Raw genomic sequence first — 26,174 nt, 5'->3', positions numbered from 1 at the left:
AAATAATCTTGTGACCCCTGCAACTCCCTTTTGGGCCAGTACCCCCAATTTGAGAAATACTGGTTTCCCCCGTGAAATCTGTATAGTATAGGGTAAAAGCACACAAGACCAGATTTTATGGCGGGGGGGGAAACAGATTTCATGGTCCGTGATGCGTTTTTCATGGCTGTGAATTTGGTAGGGCCCCATGCATAATCTAAGGTGCTCTCTCTCCGAGAGAAAGAAAAACACCCCAAAAATCCTCAATTTTGGAAAAAACATTTTTATGTACATGCAAACAACAAAAACCCCTCAAATTGTTAGTTAAAAGAGAGATGCCATTTTGTCTTGAAAACGCCCTTTAGCTATAGAACTAACATTTCTCTGTTAAATCTAATGTTATCCCTGTAGAAATTGGTGATTTGGTTCTCAGATGGTATTTTACCATGAACATCTAGGTCTAGAGACAGAAACAAAGTTTTACCTTTGATCAAGTTTGTAAATACTTTTGAAAACAAAATCTGTTTGTTTTAATCGTGTTCCAGATTTTTAGCAGTTGAGGATAATATTAAAGACAAAGCAACAATGGCTGCACTTCCAGACTATGGGATGGACAAGTGGGGGTACAAGGCTGTGTGATTTAATTCACCCTCATCTACCAATCCCTGCTTTGTGCCCTTCCCAAGGCCCAATTACTTATTAATTAATAGCAAGTAACTAGGCTTTCCGGCATGCAGGCCTCTGAATTACAATACAGCACCTCTGCAATCACTATCCTTGTCAAATATTTGCTACAATTACTGTGAAACCAGCTTACCTGTCATTCCTTGACACAATGGTGTGGCCACTCCCTCAGCTTCCCCCTTGACAATGGTCTTTCATGGGCAAGTATTTGAAGATTTGAACCTCCATCCAAATCAATAAGGCAGTCTTTTCCTTGCAGAGGGAAATCAGAGTCCAATTGGCAAACAGCACCTGGCTTATGAGTTCTCCCCTGGCTCACAGGGGTTTCCATACCACTCTTCTAGGTGAGGGACTCCCAGACCTAGAACCTTAACCATGCAGATTTTGTCTGCTTTTACCCAAAGCCTCCTCCCTTTAATGCTGCCCAGGGCCACTTCCTACAATAGCAATCTGTATTCAATCTTCTGCCTACCCTCTTCTCTCTACTGCTCCACTGAACTCTTCTGGGTTCTTTCCCCACCTTTACACTTTTTCCCTGGCCTCTTCCCAGAAGTCCTACACCAGACTGTTGCTCTTTTCCAGCTTTTGTTCCTAGACTACAATGAACAGCTGACCCCTAGATCATGCCTCAGTCCTTGTTTCTCTCCTACTGAGAGAAGGCTGCTTCTTTTACAGCAGGCCCTACGTTCAGCCTGAAGTTACATGATTCCCCTCAGTCATGTGCTCCCTGTAGGAACTACAACTCCCAGAATCTTGGCCTTAAAGCAGCCAAGCCTTGAAATAGGGCTGGCTGGAGCTGGGCTTGCATTTAAAGGGACAGGCTAACTTGATACATAACCCACTGCCTAGCCTTAGAACGACATTTAGTTTCTCTGAACCACCTATGTGGGCGAGGTGTATTCAGGGGAGGGGGAGGTAGGAATCCCACGGCCCTTTCCATGGCCTGCCCAAAACTGTCCCTACATACTGAGCTATTTTCAGCCGTCCAGTGCACTGGATTTCCAGTGCACTCCCTCCACATGGAGCACAGTAACTCACCTGAAGCTTTCTTCCAACACCCCTCTGCAGATTTTACATGGTTATGTGGTGCAGATGGATCAGTGTCAGCCTTTTTCACAACAGGTGTATTTCACCCTTAGTGAATTAACCAATGAAGAATTATTAGTAACAGAGGATCAGCTTTCTTGAACATCCCCATATCCAATGGGCACCTACACATCACAAATTAAAACAGCACCAGCATGCAATGGGTCTCAGGATGGATGGTCTCTTATTGGGCTATTCCAAAATCCAGGGCAGGATTATGGATGGGATGTTCATAGGATACTAGACAGGTATTCTCACAAGTAAACAACAGAGGCCAAATCTTGGTCCCTAGACCAGCTCTTAAACAGCTGGAAAACCAGCAGATCCAGAGCCCAGAGGATAATTCCTGGATGACGCAGTCCTGCTCCATATGTCACCTCAGCTCACTGTGTGGGGAAAAGCTATGCATCCCTATACCTCAGCAACCCCAACTGCTGGAGTAGGCCCTAAAGACCATAGTCAGCTAAACATAAACTAGAGCAACCCAGAGGCTGTTCTAATTTACACCTGGGACCAGTCTAAAGCATAGCTTGGAGAATGTAAAGGTGACACCCTGGGCCCCAACTAGTCTGCCCCTGCACTGAACACAACCCAGTAGGACTAGAAACTAGTCTTCTCTCTCACAACCTCAGAACAGTTTGTAATATTTATAATCTTCTGTAATGTATAAATCTGAAGAAGCAGAGTTGCAGGCTCAGTGGCAGCCCTATTTCAGAAATTTCTTTTTGTTTTATATTACTTGGGCATCATTTTTGTGTTTAATTAATGTGTAATAATTCCTCATTCTTTCTACACTAAATCCCACTGACACACACACAACTTAGTCCTCAAACTGTAGGATATCTTCATTAAATTGCTTTGCAGCTGCAGCTATAAACAAAATCACTTCAGAGAAATCTATGGGGAATGGAAGGATTCCTCAGTAAAGATTTTTTATGGCTCTATAGCTTATTTTAATACATAAAACTTGCCTAGCATAGTCTGTTTTAAATTTTAATCAAGAAATCAAAATAGTTTGATTTCAAGATTTGAATCAGGTAGAGAAATGTATAAAACTATAACCTGTTTTAATATCTCAAGTATTTCAGTAAATATTCTACCTGATGATGGAGTCTATGGTAAATTAAATATTCACAGATCAACACAGACCAAAAGCTCTTTAACTAGAGCAGTTTATTCCCCCGATTTAAAATTAATATGGCAGATAGTAACTTTACTTAGGAGCTGGTCTTCAAAATTTATTTGCCACTCATAAAAGCTATCGTATCAGAGTTAATGTGGTTATACTGTGTATACAGTATGTTCACAAAGATGTACAATGTTCCCTACCTTCAAGGCTAGGCTCTCAAGGCAGTTTAGCTCTTGCCATAACATACACCAGTACTATGGAAGCAAAACTGGTAAATATTCAGACACAAAGAGCATCTTGTGACTAATGCACAGGACTGAGCATCAGAATATTCCATTCCCAGTTCTGCCTCTGTCTTTCTGTGTGACCTGGGGAAAGTCATGCCACCTCTATGGACCTCAGTTTAGCCATCTGTAAAATAGGAATGAAAAACAAGGCTGTCTTCCACCTTACTAGCCTGGAGTGGAAATATTATCATAAATGTATTTGTCTAGGTTCTATCTCGTGCTGCACAAAACTCAGTGCAGAGCATTCTGGGTATCAGGGAGCTGGCTCCAACTTCCTGATTCTCAAGGCCAGCTCTGGACTTGATACAACTTCAAGCTGCTACCAGGCAACTTTCAGTACTGCCACTGCTTTAGGGTTGTTGACACCAGTTCTGCCCCTTTGCATGAATATCATTCATGCCTCCTCCTTGCACGCTACACAGGAAAGAAGGGTGGCAAAGGATTGTGGATTGGCTGCAATGCAGCTTCACCAGCATGGAGGTCCCCTCCAATGGGAATTCTCTGCTGAGCATTTGCAGGTTATTTTCAGCTTCTTTGTGTGCCCTGACTGGTGCAAAGCAGTTGGAACCCAGCTTGTGACATTGGCCCATTATTAGAGAAAGAGGCTCAGTCACTTGCTCACTCGTCACATCTGCAAATATGTCACCCAATGAGCTACTCAGAGCTTGGCAGCTATTGACACGTGTCCAACTGTCAGACAAACCCAGACCCTTGGGACCCCAGGAGGCTAGGACGGGTGACTGGGGGACAGCCCATTTCCATGTTTGGAAAGGATTGTATGTATTTGTAGATGAGTTAAGACACAAATGATCACACAGGAGTTTGGCAGACTTTTGTCTGTAGGAGAAACTTGTGGCTGAAGGAAGGTTTGAACATAGCTCTTTGCTGGAGCTCTTTTGTGCCATATCTGTGGATTATAAAGTGCACTTTGCTTTTGCCAGCTAATATGACTATTTAACAGTGTTCATGATTGTTCTAATAGGTATACTAGCCTAGGACATAGTAACACTACTAATTTCTCTCTCAGTGAAAAAATAACCTGCAACTGGTATATGAATTCATCCCTGGTGTATGAGTTTGGTCCATCAAATCCAAAAGTACAATTTTCAAAAGGGCCCAAGTGACTTTGGAGCCTAAATTCCATTTTCAAAAGAGAGTTAGGTTTTTAGGAGTCTATGTGTCATTAATGAACACTTAGGCACAGATCCACAAAGTGACTTAGGCATTGCAATGCCTATTTTTTAGGCACCTCACCACCCAGTGGAATCCACAAATCCTGAGTCGGGCATCTAGGCTCCTTTTACAATGCATAAGGAGAGACAGACGCCTGAGAATGGGATCCACAAACCAGCTCTCTACACAGGGAGCTGCATATGCTAGCCAATAGCAAATGCCAAGGAGATGTGTCCCCTAAGCTCCACCCCCTCTGGAGCTTAAGTCTGAGCTGGAGGGAGATGCCTATCTCTTCTTGGGACTCACAGTAAAGGAATCCTCTCCTAAGTCATTTCTTGTAAGAACAGTTGCAGAGCATGCCTAACTACACACAAAACAGAGGAGATAGCAACCTCTCTCGTAAATTTTAGCCCAATAGGTAGAAAGACCACTTGCACCATCAGATCATCTAGTAGCAATTCTCCAACCATCTAAAAAGGCATCTATGTCTAAATAGATGCTGAGAGCATGCAAGGATGAGTGCAAAACCCAAAAGTGATGTGGCCAAACTGGAAAGGAACCTGCTCTTCACAAAATGGGCTTATGACTATTTGTATTTAGTGGCCACCTATCCTGAGATAAGACATGTAACATCAAGCCTTCTAGCAGTCTCCAATGGGTGCAGCAGTGCTCCAAGTACCATTGAAGTGAAGATTTTTATTTTCTTTTTAGGCTCAGAGCCTTTCTTACATTTCAGCATGTGGCTGAACCAATCAATTCCATTGTTGCAAACGGCATAGAGACCTCCACTGTGCTGCAGGATACATGTTCATGCCCTCCCCCCCAGATATTCTGCATTGGCCAATGTCCTGGCTCACAGATGGAATGTATACACTGGTCCTACATGTGCCAGAAATTTGGAAAAGCAGCACTGGCATTATAACTTGTTTTCAATAGCTCATGCAGAGCAACCTCAGATAAACAGTCAAATTGTCTTCTGGTTACTCTCACTATGAGAGCCTGATACAACTCGCAGACCCAGTCCAATGCCATCCATCTTAGAATTAGAAAATGCAGTGTGGAAAGGAGCCACAATAGAAAGAAAACACTATTGGGGTGTTAAGTCATGATATCTAATACAGTCTTTAAACAGAGCAACTTTGACACAGGTTGCCTTGTATATTTATTTTCGAATGAGCACTTCTCTTCCCTACTGCTAGCCAAAAGACTTTCCAGCGAGAAGGTCACTTGGATACAAGAAGCTTCCTAAAAAATATGGGAGGGAGCAACCTACTGAATTCACTCTATATAAATTCATTACTAAACATAAAGAGAGATGGAAAGGAAATTTGTACTTGCAAGGCAGACTGAACAAGCTACTTCAGACTCAAAGAATTATATCTTTTGTGATGGGGTGGGAGTGAAACAAAGGAACAAAATAAAAAACATATGCTAGCTGGCTGAAATTAAAAGGTGGGATGGTGTGGGTACATTCCATAAGTGATTGCGAAATAGCTTTGAATAAATCTTCCAGGGGAGCAATGATTTTTATACCTTGGCTTTCACAGTGGTTGGTATGATAGCCTACCTTATATGGCATTTTGCTTGCTGTAGCTCTGCCTAAAGAGTATTCAAGCTTATCTTTTCTCCAAGGGTGATTTTTATACCATGGCTTAGAATCTTAAATAAAATGTGTTATTCAGCTGTGATTTTGCATGCAAGTGCATTTTCTATGGAAACTCTTGCATGCCACATCTGACATTGAAAACTTTTATATTTAGTCTGAGAGAGATACATTTAACAAAAACAAAAAAAAAATGTAATGACTTAACACTGCTCTATGTTATTCAGTGTCTGAACTAAACGTTTGTTTCACATCTAACTGAGCTGATATATATATATATATATATATAGACACCTCCACACAAAGTTAATGATATATTATTGAAAAAAAATCCCTAAATGACATTGTCCTTCATGCAGTGTCCTTTATGTGATCTAGTAACAAAACAACAACTGCCAGTAAAGCTTTTAACAACACATATGCTCAAATTGTGCTAGTTTCTGTTAGATAGATTCGGCTATTGACGCGACAGGTCACAATGCAATTTAGAAGCAATTAAAAGGTAATGAATGTGCTGAACTGAAACCTCTGCCTGGGAGGCTTTTTCTGTGTACAGGGGAAAGTAGATAGATTTGCGTCCTTCAGTAATTGCTGCTGGTGAAATGGCAATGCAAAATGCTACTGAAACGGACCTCCAATGTCTGAAGGACAGACTGTTTTTGTGAATGCGAATCCGTTGTTGATGCAGCAAGGTACATCATCTTAAAAGCATTACAGACGAAATAATTAATACTCCCCCAAAAAACCCTGCAATGATAAATATCTTTTTATATTTTGCACTGTGCTATTTTAACATTCTTCTCCTGAATAATGACATTTTTAATGTTTTGTGAAGATATAAAGTGACAGTATTGATTGGACACCTGCACATTTTCCACAGAATGCTGCATGGCTTCCTGCAGGATTAATGTCCTAGCAAATGAGATAGAACTGTCTGGGTGGTTAATTAATGATGGTATATGTCAAACATTGATAAAATCAAATGATGGATATTATATTAAGCCACGAAAATTCAGACTGGTTTACTCTCAATTTAAAGACTGATCTGAAATGGTGTATGTAATGGCTATGTTTTCATAAAACAGTTAAGTGTGTCCAGACCCTAGAACATTTTCTTCATCCTGTGTTTTATGAGAATCACAGAGTTTTTTACATTATCCTCTCCACAACCTCGTAATCCAGGTTTTTGTTTGATGCATTTGATCATCAACACTAAGGCTAATGCGTGAACCTGTTTGGACCAGAACTTGCTGAAGAGTCAATCAAACTTTAAGACAACCCAGACTGAAACTTTGAGGTTTGAAAATGTTTTTTTTTTTAACCATTATATATGTTCATTTTTGTATGCCCCTACACTTCCTGATTGTTCTCATGGTAATTCCAGCCTGATCATTTGCAAAAGAACCAGAAACGTTAGGAGAGAGAGCCTCTTCTTGCAGGATTCCCGACAAAATTTTGCCCACTCCAGAGAAATACTTCAGATAACCCCTGATTGCTTAGCCAAAGTGAACCCTTTCAAAAAATTTTACACAGAGAGCTATTTGAAATAGTAAAAAGGAATACATTTGTATTGGCTATTTTAAGTGATTTCTGGATTATATTCTTAAGTACTTGCAAAGTAGTTTAGTGGGAATAAGTTTCAGCCTGTTGGTTGTTTGTGAACTGTGTTCATTTTGACCCACTTGCTATTTATGGTGTGTGATTCATCACCTAAGTCACTTAGTATTGTTCCTCCTTTCTGACTGAAACTTCAAATCAGAGAATGTGGAAGAGCATACAATACACTTCAAGCTCCTATTTCTGGACAAACATTCAAGCTCCTATTTCTGGACATATATTCATTTGTGCCAATTTGATGGTTTCTGATGTTGCCTGCACATTCAGAATTTCTGACCTCCCAAAACAACAGTAAAGCAAATTCAGCACTTTTCTTAAAGAGAAAAAACACAACTTCTGACCAAATCTAATACAGCCATATTCTATCATGTACTATCTGTATGCTTTCTGTAGAATTCCCATTTTTCCATGTATTTCACAGGATAGGAAACCAACAAGATTGTGTTCCATAACTGAAATAAATCAGGGATGAGATCTTCACCTCTACTCTGGCCCTTTTACTTAATGTAAAAAGCCAGAGCAGCACAAAGAGATCCTACATGTCCTGTATTCAGCTGCAGGAGAATTTCCTCTTTGCAGGCATTGTGGATGACATAGGGTTACCATTCGTCCGGATTTACCCGGACATGTCCTCCTTTTGTGTGCTAAAAATAGCGTCGGGGGGAATTTGTAAAGCACTCACAATGTCCGGGATTTCCCCCTCCCCCGGCAGAGCAAGCGGCTGGGAGGGCTGCAGGAAAGTCCCGGGCTGGATTCCGGAGCAGCTTCCTCCTCCCACCCCCCCCTCCCTGCATTCTGAGCCGGCCGGCAGCTCCTCCTCCTGCAGCCCGCTCCGGCAGCCCTGTTCAGGGCCAGGGACCGGGTTTTGTGTTGTGCAGGGGAGCTCAGCCATGTGTCCGGCTGGCACAGAGCCCAACACCCTGTTCTGAGCAGCAGGGTAAGGGGGGGCAGGAGAAGGGACAGGGAGGTTCTGGAGGGGGCAGTCAAGAAACGGGGGGGGGCTTTTGGAGGGGAGTGGAGAAAGTTTTGGGCAGTCAGGGTACAGGTAGGGGGTAGGGTCCTGGGGGACAGTTGGGGGGGGGTCTTAGGAAGGGGCAGTTAGGGGACAAGGAACAGGGAGTCTTAGGTAGGGGGTGGGGTTCTGGAGGGCAGTTAGGAGCAGGGGTCCCAGGAGGGGGCAGTCAGGGGACAAGGAGCGGGGGGTAGGGGGCTGGGAGTTCTGGGGGGGGAGCTGTCAGGGGGCAGGAGTGGGGAGAGGGATCGGAGCAGTCAGGGGACAGGGAGCAGAGGGGTTTAGATGGGTTGGGAGTTCTGGGGGGGGGCTGTCAGGGGGCAGGAGTGTGGAGAGGGATCGGAGCAGTCAGGGGACAGGGAGCAGAGGGGTTTAGATGGGTTGGGAGTTCTGGGGGGGCTGTCAGGGGGCAGGAGTGTGGAGAGGGATCGGAGCAGTCAGGGGACAGGGAGCAGAGGGGTTTAGATGGGTTGGGAGTTCTGGGGGGGGCTGTCAGGGGGTGGGGAGTGGTTGGATGGGGCGTGGGAGTCCCAGGGGTCTGTCTGGGGTGGGGGTGTGGATAAGGGTTGGGGCAGTCAGGGGACAAGAGGCAAGGAGGCTTAGATAGGGAGTGGAGTCCCGGGGGGCAGTTAGGGGCAGGGGTCCCAGGAGGGGGCAGTCAGGGGACAAGGAACGGGGGGAGGGTTGGGGGTTCTGGGGGGGCGGGAAGTGGGAGGGGCAGGGGCGGGGCTAGGGCGGGGCTCCTCCCGTCCTCTTTTTTGCTTGTTGAAATATGGTAACCCTAGTGGATGAGGACCATAAAGCTGCCTTTCAAAGACCCCGTGGCAAGTCCTACTGTAGGGGATGGGGCTGAGGCAGAAGGGCTATGACTGCAATACTGTGGAGATTTCAGAAAGCGCTTTGGTCCACAGAACAGCCTGAGTAGGCCACTGTAATTTAGACAGGGCCTCGGGTAGGTGTGAAAGAAGAAATGCAATTCTAAAAAAACAGACAAAGGTATGGTAGGGTTGCCAACTTTCTAATCTCACAAAACCAAACACCCCTGTCCTACCCCCTGCCCCGTCCCTTCTCCAAGGCCCTGCCCCACCCCTTCTCAAAGGTCCCTCCCCCACTCACTCCACCTGCCCTCCCTCCATTGCTTGCTCTCCCGCACCCTCATTCACTGCTGGGGCAGGGGTTTGGGGTTTGTGTGTGGGGGGGTGAGGGCTCTAGAAGGGGATGCGGAAGAGGGTTCTGGGCTCGGGCCGAGGGGTTAGGAGTGCAGGAGCGGGTGTGGGCTCCAGCTGGGGGTGTGGGCTCTGGGCTGGGGCCAGGGATGAGGAATTTGGGGTACAGGAGGGGGCTGGGGCAGGGGGTTGGAGTGTTGGGGGGGGTGTTGGCTCCGGGAGGGAGTTTGGGTGCAGGAGGGGACTCAGCGCTGGGGTAGGAGGTTGAGGTGCGGCCCTGAAGGAGAGGGTTCAGGGTCCCAGCGGTGCTTACGGCAGCTCCCGGAAAGTGGCCACCAGGTATCTGCAGCCCCTAGGTGCATGGGCAGCCAGGGAGGCTCTGTGCACTGCCCTTGCGCCCACAGGCGCCACCCCTGCAAGCTCCCATTGGCTACGTTTCCTAGCGAATTGGAGCTGCCGAGCCGATCCTCAGGGAAGGGGCAGCACGCGGAGCCTCCGTGGCCACCCATGCATCTAGGGGCTGTAGGGACCTGGCGGCCACTGCCGGGAGCTGCAAGGAGCCTCCCTTAGCCCTGGGTCCCCGCTGCACCACAGACTGGACTTTTAACGGCCCGGTTGGTGGTGCTGACTGGAGCCGCCAGGTTCCCTTTTCGACCGGGCATGCTGGTTGAAAACTGGATGCCTGGCAACCCTAGGGTATGGGTCATGAAAAAAGGGCTAAACTTACCAAGCCACACAACTTATACATATATCCTTCTTCCAACAAATGGAAAAAATAATCAAGTGTGTTATTTAGAGATGACTCTGGGCAACTCCAGTTTATACAGCCAACATTTTTGATGAATTCCATCACAGGAATAGCTTCATTTTTCATTAGCAAAAAGTCAGCTGTAGATTATGTCATGGAATCAGCATGACACAATCATATACTTATTCATAGTCATGCTGAATTCCAAACTTTTATATTCTTCCAATAAAAAAATAGACAATAAATACATCATATATCAGTCATCTAATTTTATTAACATGAATAGACAAAATATGACATCTTTAAAACAGAACAGCCAGCTAGTGGTTTGGGATAAAATAAAAGTCAAAATCAGCTGTCCCTCAAAACTTTGAACCCTCAAGTTTCAAAAATGTATGCAAGACCTGTGGGGTGGGTGGGGGGATGCACACCTCATTTATGCATGCTTTCTGATTCTGAGATTGCTGAGAAAGATTCTCATTTGATGCCCATTTTTCATGCTTCGTGTTTCTTTTTGTAGCTCATAGAATCATAGAAGATTAAGGTTGGAAGAGACTTCTGGAGGTCATCTAGTCCAACCCCCTGCTCAAAGCAGGATCAACTCCAACTAAATCATCCCAGACAGGGCTTTGTCAGGCCTGGCCTTAAAAACCTCTAAGGATGGAGATTCTACCACCTCCTTAGGTAACCCATTGCAGTGCTTCACCACCCTCCTAGTGAAATAGTTTTTCCTAATATCCAACTTAGACCTCCCCCACTGCAACTTGAGACCATTGCTCCTTGTTCTGTCATCTGTCACCACTGAGAATAGCCTACCTCCATCCTCTTTGGAACTCCCCTTCAGGTAGTTGAAGGCTGCTATCAAATCCTCTCCTCCCCCCTCACCACAGACACACACTCTTCTCTTCTGCAGACTAAATAAACCCAGTACCCTCAGCATCTCTTCGTTAGTCACATACTCTAGCCCCCAATCATTTTCATTGCCTTCTGCTGGACTCCCTCCAATTTGTCCACATCCTTTCTGTAGTGGGGGTGCCAGAAACTGAACGCAGTTTTCCAGATGTGGCCTCACCAGTGTTGAATAGAGGGGAATAATCACTTCCCTCAATCTGCTGGTAATGCTCCTACTAATGCAGCACAATTTGCCATTAGCCTTCTTGGCAACAAGGGCACACTGTTGACTCATATCCAGCTTCTTGTCCACTGTAATCCCCAGGTCCTTTACTGCAGAACTGCCGCTTAGCCAGTCGGTCCTCAGGCTGTAGCAGTGCACTTGTCCTTGTTGAACCTCACCAGATTTCTTTTAGCCCAATTCTCCAATTTGTCTAGGTCATTGGACCCTATCTATACCCTCCAGCATATCTACCTCTCCTCCCAGCTTAGTGTTATCTGCAAACTTGCTGAGGATGCAATCCAACCCATCATCCAGATCATTAATGAAGATGTTGAACAAAACTGGCCCCAGGACAGACGCCTGGGGAACTCTGCTTGATACCGGCCGCCAACTAGACATCAAGACATCGTTCACTACCTGTTGAACCTGACAATCTACCCAGCTTTCTATCCACCTTATAGTCCATTCATCCAATCCATATTTTTTTAACTTGCTGGCAATAATACTATATCAAAAGCTTTGCTAAAGTCAAGGTATATCATGTCCACCGCTTTCCCCATATTCATAGAGCCGGTTATCTCATCATAGAAGGCAATTGGGTTGGTCAGGCATGACTAGTCATTGGTGAATCCATGCTGACTGTTCCTGATCACCTTCCTCTCCTCCAAATGCTTCAAAATGGATTTGAGGACCTGCTCCATGATTTTCCCAGGAACTGAGGTGAGGCTGACTGGTCTGTAGTTCCTTGGATTCTCCTTCTTCCCTTTTTTAAAGATGGGCACTCATACGGATATGCGACTCCTCACACTTAATATTCTACTGAATTATTATTATTTGTATTACACCAGAACACCTAGGAGCCCCTGTCACAGACCAAGAACTTGTTGTCAAACACAGAACAAAAATATAGTGTTGAAATTTGAAGATGACAATTATAAAAGAATGTCTAATGACACTCAGTAAAAATGAGACCTACTGTAATAGCTTCGTGTCTTCATAAAATAAGTCTGATGAATAACATGAATTCTATTGTATGCAGTGTTGTTGCAGCCACGTCAGTCTCTAGGATAGAGAGACAAGCTGGGTGAGGCAATATCTTTGTTGGACCTGCTTCTGTGGGTGAGACAAGCTTTTGAGATTACACAGAGCTCTCTGTAAGATCGAAAGCTGGTCTCTCTCACCAACAGAAGTTGGTCCAATAAAAGACATTACCTCATGTACTCACTCTTTCTATGAATTCTATTGTTCACTCAAGATTTTGGCTAAATGATTAAATTAAAGTTTTTTTTCCCACAGTATATTTTTCATCACAAAATATTTCTTCATAAACTAAGAAATGTTTTCAGGTGGTATCATTTAAGAAAAATCTTGCAAAAAATTCGGTGAGATAGTCAGTAAAATACTACTCACTGAATCGTAACCAAAGAGAGGAAATCTGTGCCATATTACTGTAAAAAAGTTGAGGGCAAAGGATTTGGTTTAAATTGTTGTCCACAAGGCTTCCAAACTTCCACCTTGTCATTTTGTGAGGCTGTGCATTGTTTCACATGCCACAGGATAACTGCATATAACCCCATTTTATGTGATATGGCACACTTTTTAAAAAAAAGCAATTTATTTCAACTGCTCACAGAAGGAGGCTGAACTCCCATTAAAACAAAAATATTTTTGATTTACCAGTTATAGATGGTTTACAAACATAGGTATCCTGACTACAAGAATGGTTAACTGTGATGCTTGGTAATATTAAAGAGTCAGCACTGCAGCCACCAATTCCACAGAACTTTGTGAGATCAAAGTCTGTCTATCGGTAAACTGTCATTTTGACAGGATATACTGTACTGCATACTCCACAACAGAAGAACATAGCAGAATCCAATAAGTGAGTAACAAAATAAAGACGACAGTGATAGAGTATTTAGAGACATGTGTAGAATATGGCAAACATTAGAAAGAGAATAAAATAATCATACCCCCAAATGGTGGATACAAAACCACCTCACTAAAACAGGGGCTAAACTACAGTATGTCCTGAATGACTGGCATCAAGGGTAATTGTGAAATGGGCAGCTAATCTCTACAGGTGAAATACCAAAAGGCACTGCAGTATACTCTACTTTTGTTTGTTATGTTTAAAGAATAAAGGAATGTAGGATGGAAATAACTTGACAAGAATAACAAAAAATCCTTCAATAGATAATTCTGTTGATAGGTGTTTAAGTGTTGACCAGCTGAAAACCTGGCCACCTCACAAGACCACTCTTCTGCCTTGATAGGTATGTGTGAGCAAAACTTCTGAAACAGGAAGACAGACTAGAATTGCTGAGGCAGCACAGTTTAGAGGGACGAAAAGGTAAATTAAACTGACACTTAAACTGTGAAGTCCTTGTGATTAAGTGGGTTACCTTAGTTCCTGCTTCATGAAGTTCATTAATAATCTCACTAATAGGACCATGGCAGAGAACACGAATCACATTATCTAACTTTTTAAATTGAGTACTTATTATGAGGAAAAAATAATATTTTGTTCCAGTGTATGTCTACACTGTGGCTGGGAAAGAGCCTCCCAGCCAGGGTAGCCAGACTCACGTTAACCTGGCCTGAGCTTGGCTCGTGCGAAAGCTGCTTCATATCTGATGAACCCATGTAGAAGAATCATATTATAGCCAAAAGTAGACTGAAAGGCTTTAGGATCACCACTGATTTGTGACAAACAGTCTGGTGGATGCTCCAAGTAGAGTCAGGTCATTTTTGGGTATTCAATTTTTCAGAATAGCCTCAATCATACACAACTCCCTTGAGTGCTCTCAGAGAGTAGGTTTGGGGCCCAGAGAAGGAGCTGGCTGCTCAGACAGGATTTTCAAAGCACTCAGACCCTCCCATCCACTCAGACAAGTGCTTTTGTTTTAGTGGTGTCCAGGGTATGATGTAGTCAGTAAGCACAGGGCAAGCTTTGCACTCCCTGGGCGAAACACTGGCCTTCTGGGTTCAGGCTGGATCCTGTGCTCTAGGACCCTGTGAGGTGGGAGGGTCCCAAAGCTCAGGCTGCAACTCAAACCCGGAAGTCTACACTGCAGTTAAACAGCCACGCAACCTGATCCCCACAAGCCGAAGTCAGTTAGTTTGGGCCAGCCATAGGTTTTTAACTACAGTGTAGACATACCCTTTGAGGTCAATGCAAGTTTTGCCATTGACTTCAATGGCAGTGGGATATCACCTCACTGTTTTCTTTCCACCCCATTGCTGCGTTGAAAAGCAAGTGTATCACTGTTATAATATTAACCAGTTAAGTGTGGTCTGGGGTTTGCATCAAGTTATTGCTGCCAACTTCCATTGTACCAATCACCATTAAAAAGCCTTTTAACCTTTTATTAAAGATATAACATTGCTTTCATCTGTCTCTTTGGTTACCGGCTCAAAGCAGCATTGCAAAAGATACAGTTGTCTTGGCTTGCTCAACAGCCCTCTTATTTGACAGAAAGCAAAGAGAGAAAGACAGGAAAAAGAAGAAATAAGGTGGGGAAGAAAAAGGACTTGCAAGAGGTGAAGGCAGGCACCCAAGTGTTCCATTCCAGGTAGCGTTTCAGATTTAGCCTAAGCTGGTGGAGGTGGAAATGTCATTGGTTCCCTCTCTTTGGCCCTGTTTCCTCAGGACTATGAAGGCCCAATGGGGTCACAGTGTCTCCCATAGTCCCAGGGGATGGTGTGGGTGGCAGTCAGGAAGGTAAAGCTCACTTCTTTCAGTCCACCCATTTCCACGCCACTCCCACTCAGTAACCCCTTAGCTAAACAATGACAAAGAAAGGATGGCAATCTCATCCCATTAACATTAACCAATGAAAACACCTTTCAGTGATTTCAACTATAAACATTTCCTCCCTTTTCTGGAATCTTTCCACTCATTGTCATCAAAGAACTTACCAGAAGCCTTGCAGACCCCTTATCACAGTTCTTTCAAGGCTGTGTGGGACTTTTGCTAACTTGGCCAACTAAGAGCACAAACGTCTGCACAACTAATTAACTACATCCCTACTCTCAAACACAAAGGCGAGCCTAGAGATGAGAAGCAGTTCGATGCAATGGTTTCGGAGATTGAAGTGAGGCTGTTGGTGGGGGACAGGAGACAGGACAAAGGAAGAGACTTACTTGGGTTGACATTTCTGGCTGGGAACCATGCTGGCTAAGGCACACATGACCAAGTTAGCGTGCTACATGCTAAAACAAGTGAAAGAAAGGAGGAAGGAACCATTTACCCTGGGACTTTGTTGGCTCTTTCCACTGCCCAGCAGTCACCACATGCACCATGCATGGCTTCCTGCTAGGGTTCAGGAGTGGTGCAGGGACTCATCTGCAGAGGCAGTAGCTGGGTACCATAACCTGAAATGAGTGATGCTTTCTGACTAATTCCTAAGACTGAGCACTCAACTCTCTAAGAGCATCCAGGCCACATGGATGCCCTAAGCAGAGGCAGCATTTTCAGATGCTCTGCTCATATTCAGCTTGAGAAATTTCTCAATTCTGAAAACATCTAGCAATGACAATTCGATTTTCCTGCTGCATGGCTAAGTTGCCCCCTTTCAGAATCGCCTTGCATGTGTCTTGCTCATCAAGCATTGTCTTGTTCGTTGAAATCAGTAGTAACTGCAATTTTCAGCACCTCTGAAAATTAGGTCATTTACTTATGGGTCTGAACATTGATTTAGATGTCTAGCTTTAAGCATCCAAGTTTGAAAATATTGGCCTAAGTGAATTCCACAAGGCCAGACCTAGACCCACATTAATAATAAGCACATGTAAATCTCAAGTGTTCCTAGCTCCCAACACTGCATAATCCAATACACTGCTGCTCCTCTTAACAATGACAGCTGGGATTTTCAAAGGAGCCTCAGAAACTCAGGCATCTGATTCTCACTGAAAATCAGTGGAATCGGGCATTTAGATTCCATTTGTGCCTCTGAAAATCAACCCTAACATGTCTGTGAGAGAAGAATGATCTGCAAATGTCATTCAGCATTAAAAATAGAATGGGACTTTGGGGACCAAACTAGTTCAGATCAGATTCTGCTCATCCTAACATTCCTCCTTTCTTCAGAGCAAGCCAATCTCATATGCACTTCAGTAGCTCATATCTTTGGACTGACTCTCAATATGTTCCTGAAAAATGACCCTGGAGAAAACAGTTATAATAGCAGTAGCAATAAAAAAAATGTAGCCCTTTATAAATGGAAATAATGGAAGAAATGATTAGCATAGTGATCTTGTTAACTTCAGAGAGTGTTAACCTCTTTCTTTAACAGTTGAAGGAATAATACCAATGAAAATTCTTTTAATTTAATACACATACAAGGCAAAAAGTTTTATACAATGTACTTAGAGTTTTAAGTCATTCATATTTTCAAACTGCATTATACACCTCTCTTGTTTCGAATATGCAAAGTCAATAATTTCTGATTTAGGCCTCTGTGCACATTATAGGACTGATCCAAAGTTAATAAATGCCTTTCTACCAATTTCAATTGGCTTTGGATTAGGCCCTATATTATCTCCATGTAATGGGAAGTGGGGTTTGGATCCTTGACGAAGGGTCAGAAATCAAAGATAAAACTGAATGAAATGGCCAAAATAAGCAAATTGCACAATTCTAAAAATAAATGTGCAAATCCAAAGACTCTTTCCAGTAAATTAATACAACCAGCTGAAAACTACACTGTATGCTCCTTATTTTATACAGTGTAAGGCATGATCCTCCAAATATTTACCCATGTCCATTTTGCTTATATGGGTAGTCCTATTGAAGTCGCAGATTAAAGATAATCCATGCTTACGTATTTGCAGGATCAGGGCTTAAGAGCCCAATTCTGCAAATAATTTTGCATTTAGGCCCTGATTCAGGAAGGTACTTAAGGATGTACCTAACTTGAAGCATACAGTTAGTAACACTGACTTCAGTGGAGCTACTTACATGTTTAAAGTTACGTGCATATTTGTATAATTTGCTCAGTACTTTGCAGGACTGAGTCTCTAGCAAAGAACAGTTTACTGAAGATTATAACGATACTTCAGTCGTGAATTCAATAGTAAATTTAAGAGACCCAAAAGCCTCAAAACACATGGAATTTGTGGCAGACAAAAGCAAAGATAATTCATTGGCTAGATGCAAATTGGAGTCACCCAGCAAAGATTTTTGAGGCAATACTTCATCCTGGAGTAGTGAATAGTTTAAGGTCTGATATCTCCTGACCAATTAGGGCTAGAAATGGGAGAGATATATACCACAAGAAGGCAAGGAGCCTCTCTTTCCAATGGTAGGTCCCAAGATATTAGGATTTTTAAAAGTATCATAATATATGCAAAAGTTTTGTGAGATCATCCCTAGACATTTCTAAAATTTCTTAGTGATAAATTTCAGTTTCCTCTCCCTGTATGGTTGACACAAGGCACTAAAGAAGCCAAGCTTTACAGCTGTAAGGAAATGTAAATCAGCACTAAGAGTGTTTTTTAAAATGTTTCTAAAATAGCTTTTCTATGAAATATGGGGCATGTCAAGAATACATGATGATGTGGTGTGACATAATGGTTGTATTGGCATGCATTTGGGATGACATGCATAAACACACCAGAAGCTTTGCACAAGTAATATAACCATGCTAAACTCAAACCACTTAACTCTTTTATCCACACTACACTAACATGTATCCTATTAGGCCACAATTCAGGAAAGAATTTAAGTATGTTCCACTAAAGTCAATGGAATGTAAGTATGTACTTAAAGCTAAGCACATGCTTAAGTGCTTTCCTGAATTGGGACATTAGCACCTTAAACTTCACAAGCCCTTCACTACTGAACTATTGTTCAGAGCTCCTCTTGAGCGCTACTGTAAAAAAAACAAAAACTAAAATCTAATCTTGGAGTTGTTCTGTACTTGAGATACAAAGCCCAAAAGCAGTTAACTTTCAGATTACCTAATGACAGGTTTCAGAGTAGCAGCCGTGGTAGTCTGTATCCACAAAGAAGAACAGGAGTACTTGTGGCACCTTAGAGACTAACAAATGTATTAGAGCATAAGCATAAGCTTTCGTGGACTACAGCCCACACCCGAAGAAGTGCCACAAGTACTCCTGTTCTTCTTTTTGTAGATTACCTAATGTCTTTATTGATACTTTTTTACTGCTCTGCACTTGATCATGTTTCTAAAATAAATCTATACAAGATTAACTTCTTTTACAGGCTTTTTATCTGTTTAATAAGGGTCACCATTTCCTGCTTCAGCAGTGTACATCAAGCTGTACAGTTCTTCAGAGAGGATTATTTCTAGCACATTACTTCCTAGAGCATGACTACTCTGTAATATCCCTTAACAATCAATTAAGCCTGAAACAAAGTCTGATATGGAGTTAATGACTTCAACTCATTGCTCAAATCCTTTGAGTGAGCAAGAACCCTAACACTGTTTTATAGGAGGACAATATTTGAAAAGCACTGGAAATGTTAATATTAAAATGTTTTAAAAACATATTTATGCTTATGCCATTAGAGCATCTAGATTTTATTTTATTTATTTTATCAAGTCAATTGATAAGAATCTCACAGGCATTCAATAGGGGTTTTTTAAATTGTTGTTAGAACATCTCTCATATCTTCTCGTCAGAAAAAGTAATGCTCAGAAAAATCTATTGTCATTTTGCATTTCTGTCTCTGCACTTATCAGCTAATGATAGAGTGGTGAAAAGAGCTTTAAGAAAGGAAACTTGGTAGCAACCTAAGGCCTGGATCCTGCCACTTGCACACATGCTTAACTTTTTGTCCATTAATAGTCCTATTGACTTCAGTGGGACTACTCGTGGGCATAAAATCAAGCATATACATAAATCTTTCTAGGAGTGGACTCTAAGAAGACACACTGCCTTTCAAAATGGATGTATCCATATGCACACAAATAGGGCAGGAATTTTTCTACACTGCTACATTACAGTCCCTGTGGGAATGATTCCTTGGAATTTTCCTCTACAAGTACATTTTCTGGGAGCTCCAGATAGAATACTGTGGATAGAATATCTAGCAGTAATTCTAGAAATAATCTTTTATGTGTGGTAAAAGTTCAAAAGCAGGTACGTCACCTGTAGGTGGGGAAAGTAATTTCATGGAATATTATACTGGAAGTGAAGAGGTTTCAGGGGTGGGGGTGGGGGTGGGGTGTCACATTTTTGTGGTACAGACAAACCAAATTTCCCAACCTTCCCAGGGTTGTCCTTTCACATTTCCATTCCACTAGACTTCTCACCTTCTCTGCCTGCGACTGGAACCACAAATCTGAGCACCTGCATGTAGGCAACAACCTCCAGGGCAATCCACTTGCTGATGCCACTGTTTCCAATGATAGCTTCATGTTTAGGAAAACCACCTGATCTCTGGATATGAAGAACTCCAGGGACTCAGCATGAGCTTGATATGAGCTACAATTTCACACTGGGACTCATCAACCTAGCCTACACTAGAAAATTGGGTTGACATAACTATGTTGTTGAGGGGTGTGAAAATTCCCTGAGTGGTGCAGTTAAGCTGACCCAAATTCCCATGTAGACAGCACTAGGTTGATAGAAGCGCTGCAGTGGTGCTGCTGTAGCATTTTAAGCGTAGACAAGCCCTTTGAGGGCGTGTAGGTTCCAAGTGCAGCTGGACAGCAGCATGGTTTCAACCCAAGCTGGTCAGGAACAAGACGGACACAGAAAAAGACCAATGGGAGCAGGGTCCTACACTTGAATATTTCACATAGTTATGCTAAAAATCTCTCTTTCCTCTAACAACTATTACCTTAAATCCAGAAGTTATTATTACATACAACTCCTGCCACCCTAATCTTCATTATCCTCTGCACATTCCCTTGAACTTACATCTTGATCCCCAATTTGTAGTTCCCCAAAATGTGAGTGCTTTGAATTTCAGTATAAAGACAAATTCCCTACTAGTTACATTCATATTGCAGAATTCTGGTGTGCTGTTCCAAAAGAAAAAAAAATGAAATTGGTGTGCAAAAACTGTGACCGTTCCCCGAATTAATAATCCCTTTTTGTGTAAATGATTGTAAAACATTTTGTGATATGCTGCATGGAGGAAGCTATATAAAATAATTTGTAATTGTAAAATACTGCAGTCAACCGAACTGCAAGAAATAAGAGAAGGAAAAGCCAAGTACTGAACCGTAACAAGAGGAAACACCTTTTTCAAAGAGACATTAACTCCTTAAGACAGAAGCTCCTCCTTCAAATAAGGGGGAAATAATAGGCAAATAAGTCACGGAAATCAAAAACTGTTACAATACATCTGTCAGTGACAGAAAGAAAATGTATTTTAGAAGCACCATTCATCATGAAAAATCCAGGAAGGAAGTGGCACAAAAAAAGTCACTCATCAAAACTTTACACCTCCTATCGCTGGGAACACCTATAGCTCAACAAGATTAGCACAACAAAAGAAAATCTGAACAACCCACACAGGAACAAGTCTTCCAGAGTGATCAATCAGTGTCAAATTGTCCCACCATAAAGTTAGAAAGAGCATAATGGAAAGTATAACTGCAGGATATTTTAATTAATTCTCTAAAATATTGCATAATTACAAATATATATTTTAGATCAGTGTTTCTCAAACTGGGGTCACCGCTTGTGTAGGGAAAGCCCGTGGCGGACTGGGCCGGTTTGTTTACCTGCCCCGTCCACAGGTCTGGCCGATCGCAGCTCCCACTGGCTGTGGTTCACTGCTGCAGGCCAATGGGAGCTGCTGGAAGTGGTGGCCAGTAAGTCCCTTGTCCCGCACCTCTTCCAGCAGCTCCCATTGGCCTGGAGCAGCGAACCGCGGCCAGTGGGAGCCGCGATCGGCGGACCTGTGAACAGGGCAGGTAAACAAACCGGCCCGGCCCGCCAGGGGCTCTCTCTAAACAAGTGGTGACCCCAGTTTGAGAAACACTGTTTTAGATCATTGAAAAATTATAAAGAAATATGAAGGGATTGTGTAAATGATGATGTGTAAGTGCTTCTGTTTAATGTATCTGATATAACACAATACACCAAAATCATGTTTGATTCAACCGCTTACTAACAATTTGGACACTCAGTTTTCAACTGACCCCACTGGAGACAGGAATATGGGCAGTATAATCTCACAAACTGTAGTAGAATTTTTAGTTATCTAGGGGCTGATCCTACAATCAAAAGCCTTATCTTCGTTAATTTAAAAAAAAGTGGGGGTGTTCTTAATTTAAGTTAGTTAAATCAAGTTAGCTAATGTGAGGAAAATCCTAGTGAAGACAAGGGAGCTTGTAACTTTCCTATGAGTTATCAGGTCAAGTTAAAGACTGTGAGGGAACCTCAGGTTTAATTTTACCAGCAAATTCACATGAAAACTTTGAACTGCCTTGTCTTCACTAGGATTTTACCTCATGTTAGCTAACTCAGGTTAGGAACACACTTTTTCCTGATGTATATCAATGGGATTTGTGCTCTTCAGAGTACGTCTACAACACAGTCCGGGGCAGCAAGCCTTCCAACCCAGATCGAGAAACTTGAGTTAGCAGAGCTCATGCTAGGGCTCTAATAATAACTGTGTAGACAGCTCTCTGAAGTGTGGCTCAGCCTGGAGCTCTGGCTCTGTAGCGTAGAGTCACTTTCATTAACACAGACCCCTAAAGTTAATTGCAAATTACAGGCCACATTCAGTAGCATACTTCACTGCTCATGCAGGGATCTCTGTGTTTTCCAGTGTTTTAAATGAAAATGGAAACCAGCATGAGAGGGCTGGAGGGGCTTGGCTGAGGGGCTGGCCAGAGTCGGTGTGTGAAAGCCCGGGCTGGAGTGGGGGGCAAAGGACCCAGATGAGTGGGTCCAGGTCGAGTGAAGACATGGGGCTGGCTGGGTCTACAGCTCACCCCACACAAGCAATGAAGTGTGCGCCCCCCCATTTATTATATTATTATTTATTTTTTAGCAGTGCCCGCAGTGTGCTTACATTTCAGGAACAAAGCTTTCTTAGACAAAGTGTGCAAAATCATCCTCTGAGGTCCAATTGTTTTTTTTAAATTGCCTGAATTTTTGCCTAGAACTCAAACCAAACCCAAAACTAAATTAAGTATTTCCAAATATTTAATCTGTAACTACTGTAGCGCCAGTAAAAGTTTACCAGATTTGTTCATAATCACTAATTTCATTATGCCTGTTCATGGGCAATTTTCCTATTTGCCACATTCCTGTCTCTGGCTGTAATTATGAGGACGAAACATAGCTATCCAGCACTATGGTTTATATTCAAAAAAGTTTTATATTGCTTTCCTTGTCTAACCCAGACAGAATGATTCTGTGAGGTGCTGAATTCCTCCTGAGAAGTGCTGAGCATTCTCACTCAGGACTGTGCAGTCAGGCTGACGGTTTGCATTTCTAATATGTCTCTGCTGCTCAGGACCCAGCATTCCCTTACAATATATGGGGATGTATTGAAAGGTTTCTTTATTGCTATTCCTTGCAATTATGTTGTTGGCACTTCTGCTCAACCAGTGCAAACTGTGTATCAAAATCAATAAAATCTAATCCAATACCTTGCTTGCACGATCACAGTAACAGATAACCAGGTAATATTTACTGTAATACTGAAGCTGTTCAAAAATTGCTTGCTACAATATTCTAAACACACTCAGAGTTACCGTAGTTACTAATGAATATGTACAAATACAAGATGAACAAAAGGGGAATATTATTATTGTCAATGACATCCATGTCCACACTGCACGTGGACTCCTCAGGATATTACATAAAATCCCCAATTAATTCTATCAAAATCCCCTAATTCATTTTCTTCCATTGTGATGGTACTTTATTCAGCTATAGCTATGGAGAAAGAATTTTAAAGGTGGCCTATTTGTTCCCAGCCACATCTTACACAGAGTAGCAAAATGTCAAAACAATATGAATTACTCACTGATGTGTATCTAGGGCAGAATTTGGCCCTAAATGTGAATGAAATTTATTTTTGTCCCTCAAAAGAAACAAATATGAAGGGTCTAATTTTGATCTTACACTGGCAGAACTCAATTTTACACCTCTGGAGTTATTCCTGATTTTCACAGGTAAATGAGATGAGAAAGAGGCTTCAAATGTTTACCCTTGGATCAAAACTTATCGATTCACTGGTATCAGGAACTCTGTGACTGAGGAAAATTTATGCCAAGGCTTCTGTCAAATTTGAAGAGAAAATACAGTGATTTGTAGTAATATTTTAGGGCGGATGCTCATACCCTTAGTCATGTTGAGTAGTATCTTTCTCCATGAATTTAATTGTTTCAAAAAGTAAATTAAAAATGATACCTTTATTATTTTTATTATAGGTCTAGAGGAAGCCACTAGTTTAGCACTTTGACAGAGCAAAGGAGGGCTGAATTAGCTTTGTCATTAAAAGACTGTGGAAATCAAAAAGTATCAAAGCTGTTGCAAGCTAAGGTCTATATTATGGAGATGCCTGGTACTGATTCTATAATTAGGGTTGCATTCTAAAATGGATTTAATATGGGGCATAAATTCCTGTTATTCTCAAAAAGTAGGTGGCCAATTGCTGTGAAAACTCCCATAGCCTCAGTTTTTACACCCTTTGGATTGTCTATGTAATTTTTGTTTGGTTTCTCTTAATGTTTTAAAGACCGGGAGTCTTTAAATTTAAGATCTGACTATATTTATTCCTTGGCAGCCCTACTTTTCATTGACTGATATCTATTTAAAAAATATTGTCTAGGTACAAAACGTTTCTAGAGTGGTGGACCCCCAGGAGAACTTGTGCAACAGACAATATTTAGACATTTATAGCCGTCAATCACACTATAACAAAGTTCACTCACTGTGCACACAAACCTGATTGTCGGAAGTACATACGAACTTGATCCATCGGGGCAAGGGCCACACAAGCATGACTGACTGGGGCTGGCGTGCACAGAAACCCAATGGATGGAGTGGGGGTGGCAAAGTTTGACGGCTGAGCTCAAAAATTAGGCTCCTAAACCCACTAATAAATGGCCTGAATTCAGTATTGCCAATGCCAAATGTTCAAAAATCATGAGTCAGGCTCACCAAAAATCATTAGATTGGCTTTAAAATCATGAGATTATATAAAGATAATACATTTGGTGTTCTTTTTATTTGCCTTCTGCTTTTTGAGCCATTGGGTGCACTGGGGTTACATTTCTCCTCTAGCCATGAGGGCTAGAAATATACTTTTTCTTTAAGAATGAAGGCTGAAATAATCACATATTCACTTGGCTCCAGGAGCTGGGGCTTTAAGGAAAACAATAATCATCATTAGACTCATGACAAAATCGTAAGAGTTGGTAACACTGGAATTTCTAAAGTGCTTAGCATTTAAGTGCCTAAAACATCGACCTCAGCAGCCTAACTTTAGTCACCCAGTTTTGCAAAGTCATTGTGTACGTTTCCGCTTCCAGGATGTTATTGCAAATGTTTTCTTTTTTTTTATTAGCTATGTATAATACAGCATAGCAAATCATTTTAAACTCTTTTAATTAAAGGATTTTTTTTAAAAAAGTCATTGCTTGGAGAACCGAAAATTTTAAATGTATATTTACAAAACTTTCCAATTTTACCTATATGGATGGAGAGAGATTGAGTCCTACGAAGATAAACTATTAAGCTTTTCTTTAACTGACATGAATGATTAGTGAAACTATTTGTCTGAAGATTCTTTTAGACAGGTACATAATGTATTTAAATCATTGAAGTGTTCTGTCTATATTTATAATTACAACTTGGAAGCTGGTAAACTCTTGGCTCATTTAAACTGAAAAAATGTGGTCATATAATCATGATGGTGCCCCAATCTCTGTGACCTTTTCTGCATGCTGAGTAGCTTTATAAATACAGTCAGAAATGTAAGTCACTTTCACAAGCTTCTTAGTTAAAAAACAATATTATCAACAAGGAAAAAGGTGAACATGAGCCTGTTCTTTTAATTCCTTTGGCTCTTACACCTCTCTAGTCGAATGAGACATAAAACTGAGGTCCTGACTCTTGGTTATGAAAAGCAGAATTTTCGAAAGCTTGCATGTGTGACCTTGGCTAATTGTGTATCTAAAAGGCACTTTGAAGCTAATTTGGCTACACAGAACATTGTCAGAGGTCTAGAGCAATGGCTCTGTGTGCCCAGAGGATGACCCAGCCAAAGGTCTGGTTCTGGGGTGTTGTGACATTGTCGGGTGCCCCTGTGGGAATTTCAAAAGTATCCAGGTGGCTCACATATGTGCAGCAAGGTACTGCCGAGATGGTAGTCCCTATGGCATGACTAAATTAGAAGGAGCAAACTGATTTTTCTCTGTCTTTCACCTTCCCGAACAAGGCAGGACTGGCTTGAGAGCATGAAGGATAAATACAGCCTTGGCTCAACTTCCCCCCCACCAATCTCATAGTCATCTGGAGTATTTAAAGGAGAAAGACAGAGCACATACATAAATGAAGAGGTGGAGTTCGGGTCTGCATTCCCAGTTCCTACCTTCAGCAAGCATCAAACTGTTTTTCAGAATCACATACTA

This window comes from Trachemys scripta, chromosome 8 (genome assembly GCF_013100865.1).
Source record: "Trachemys scripta elegans isolate TJP31775 chromosome 8, CAS_Tse_1.0, whole genome shotgun sequence".
Classification (NCBI taxonomy): Eukaryota; Metazoa; Chordata; order Testudines; family Emydidae; genus Trachemys; species Trachemys scripta.
Note: the sequence above shows the minus strand (reverse complement) of the source record.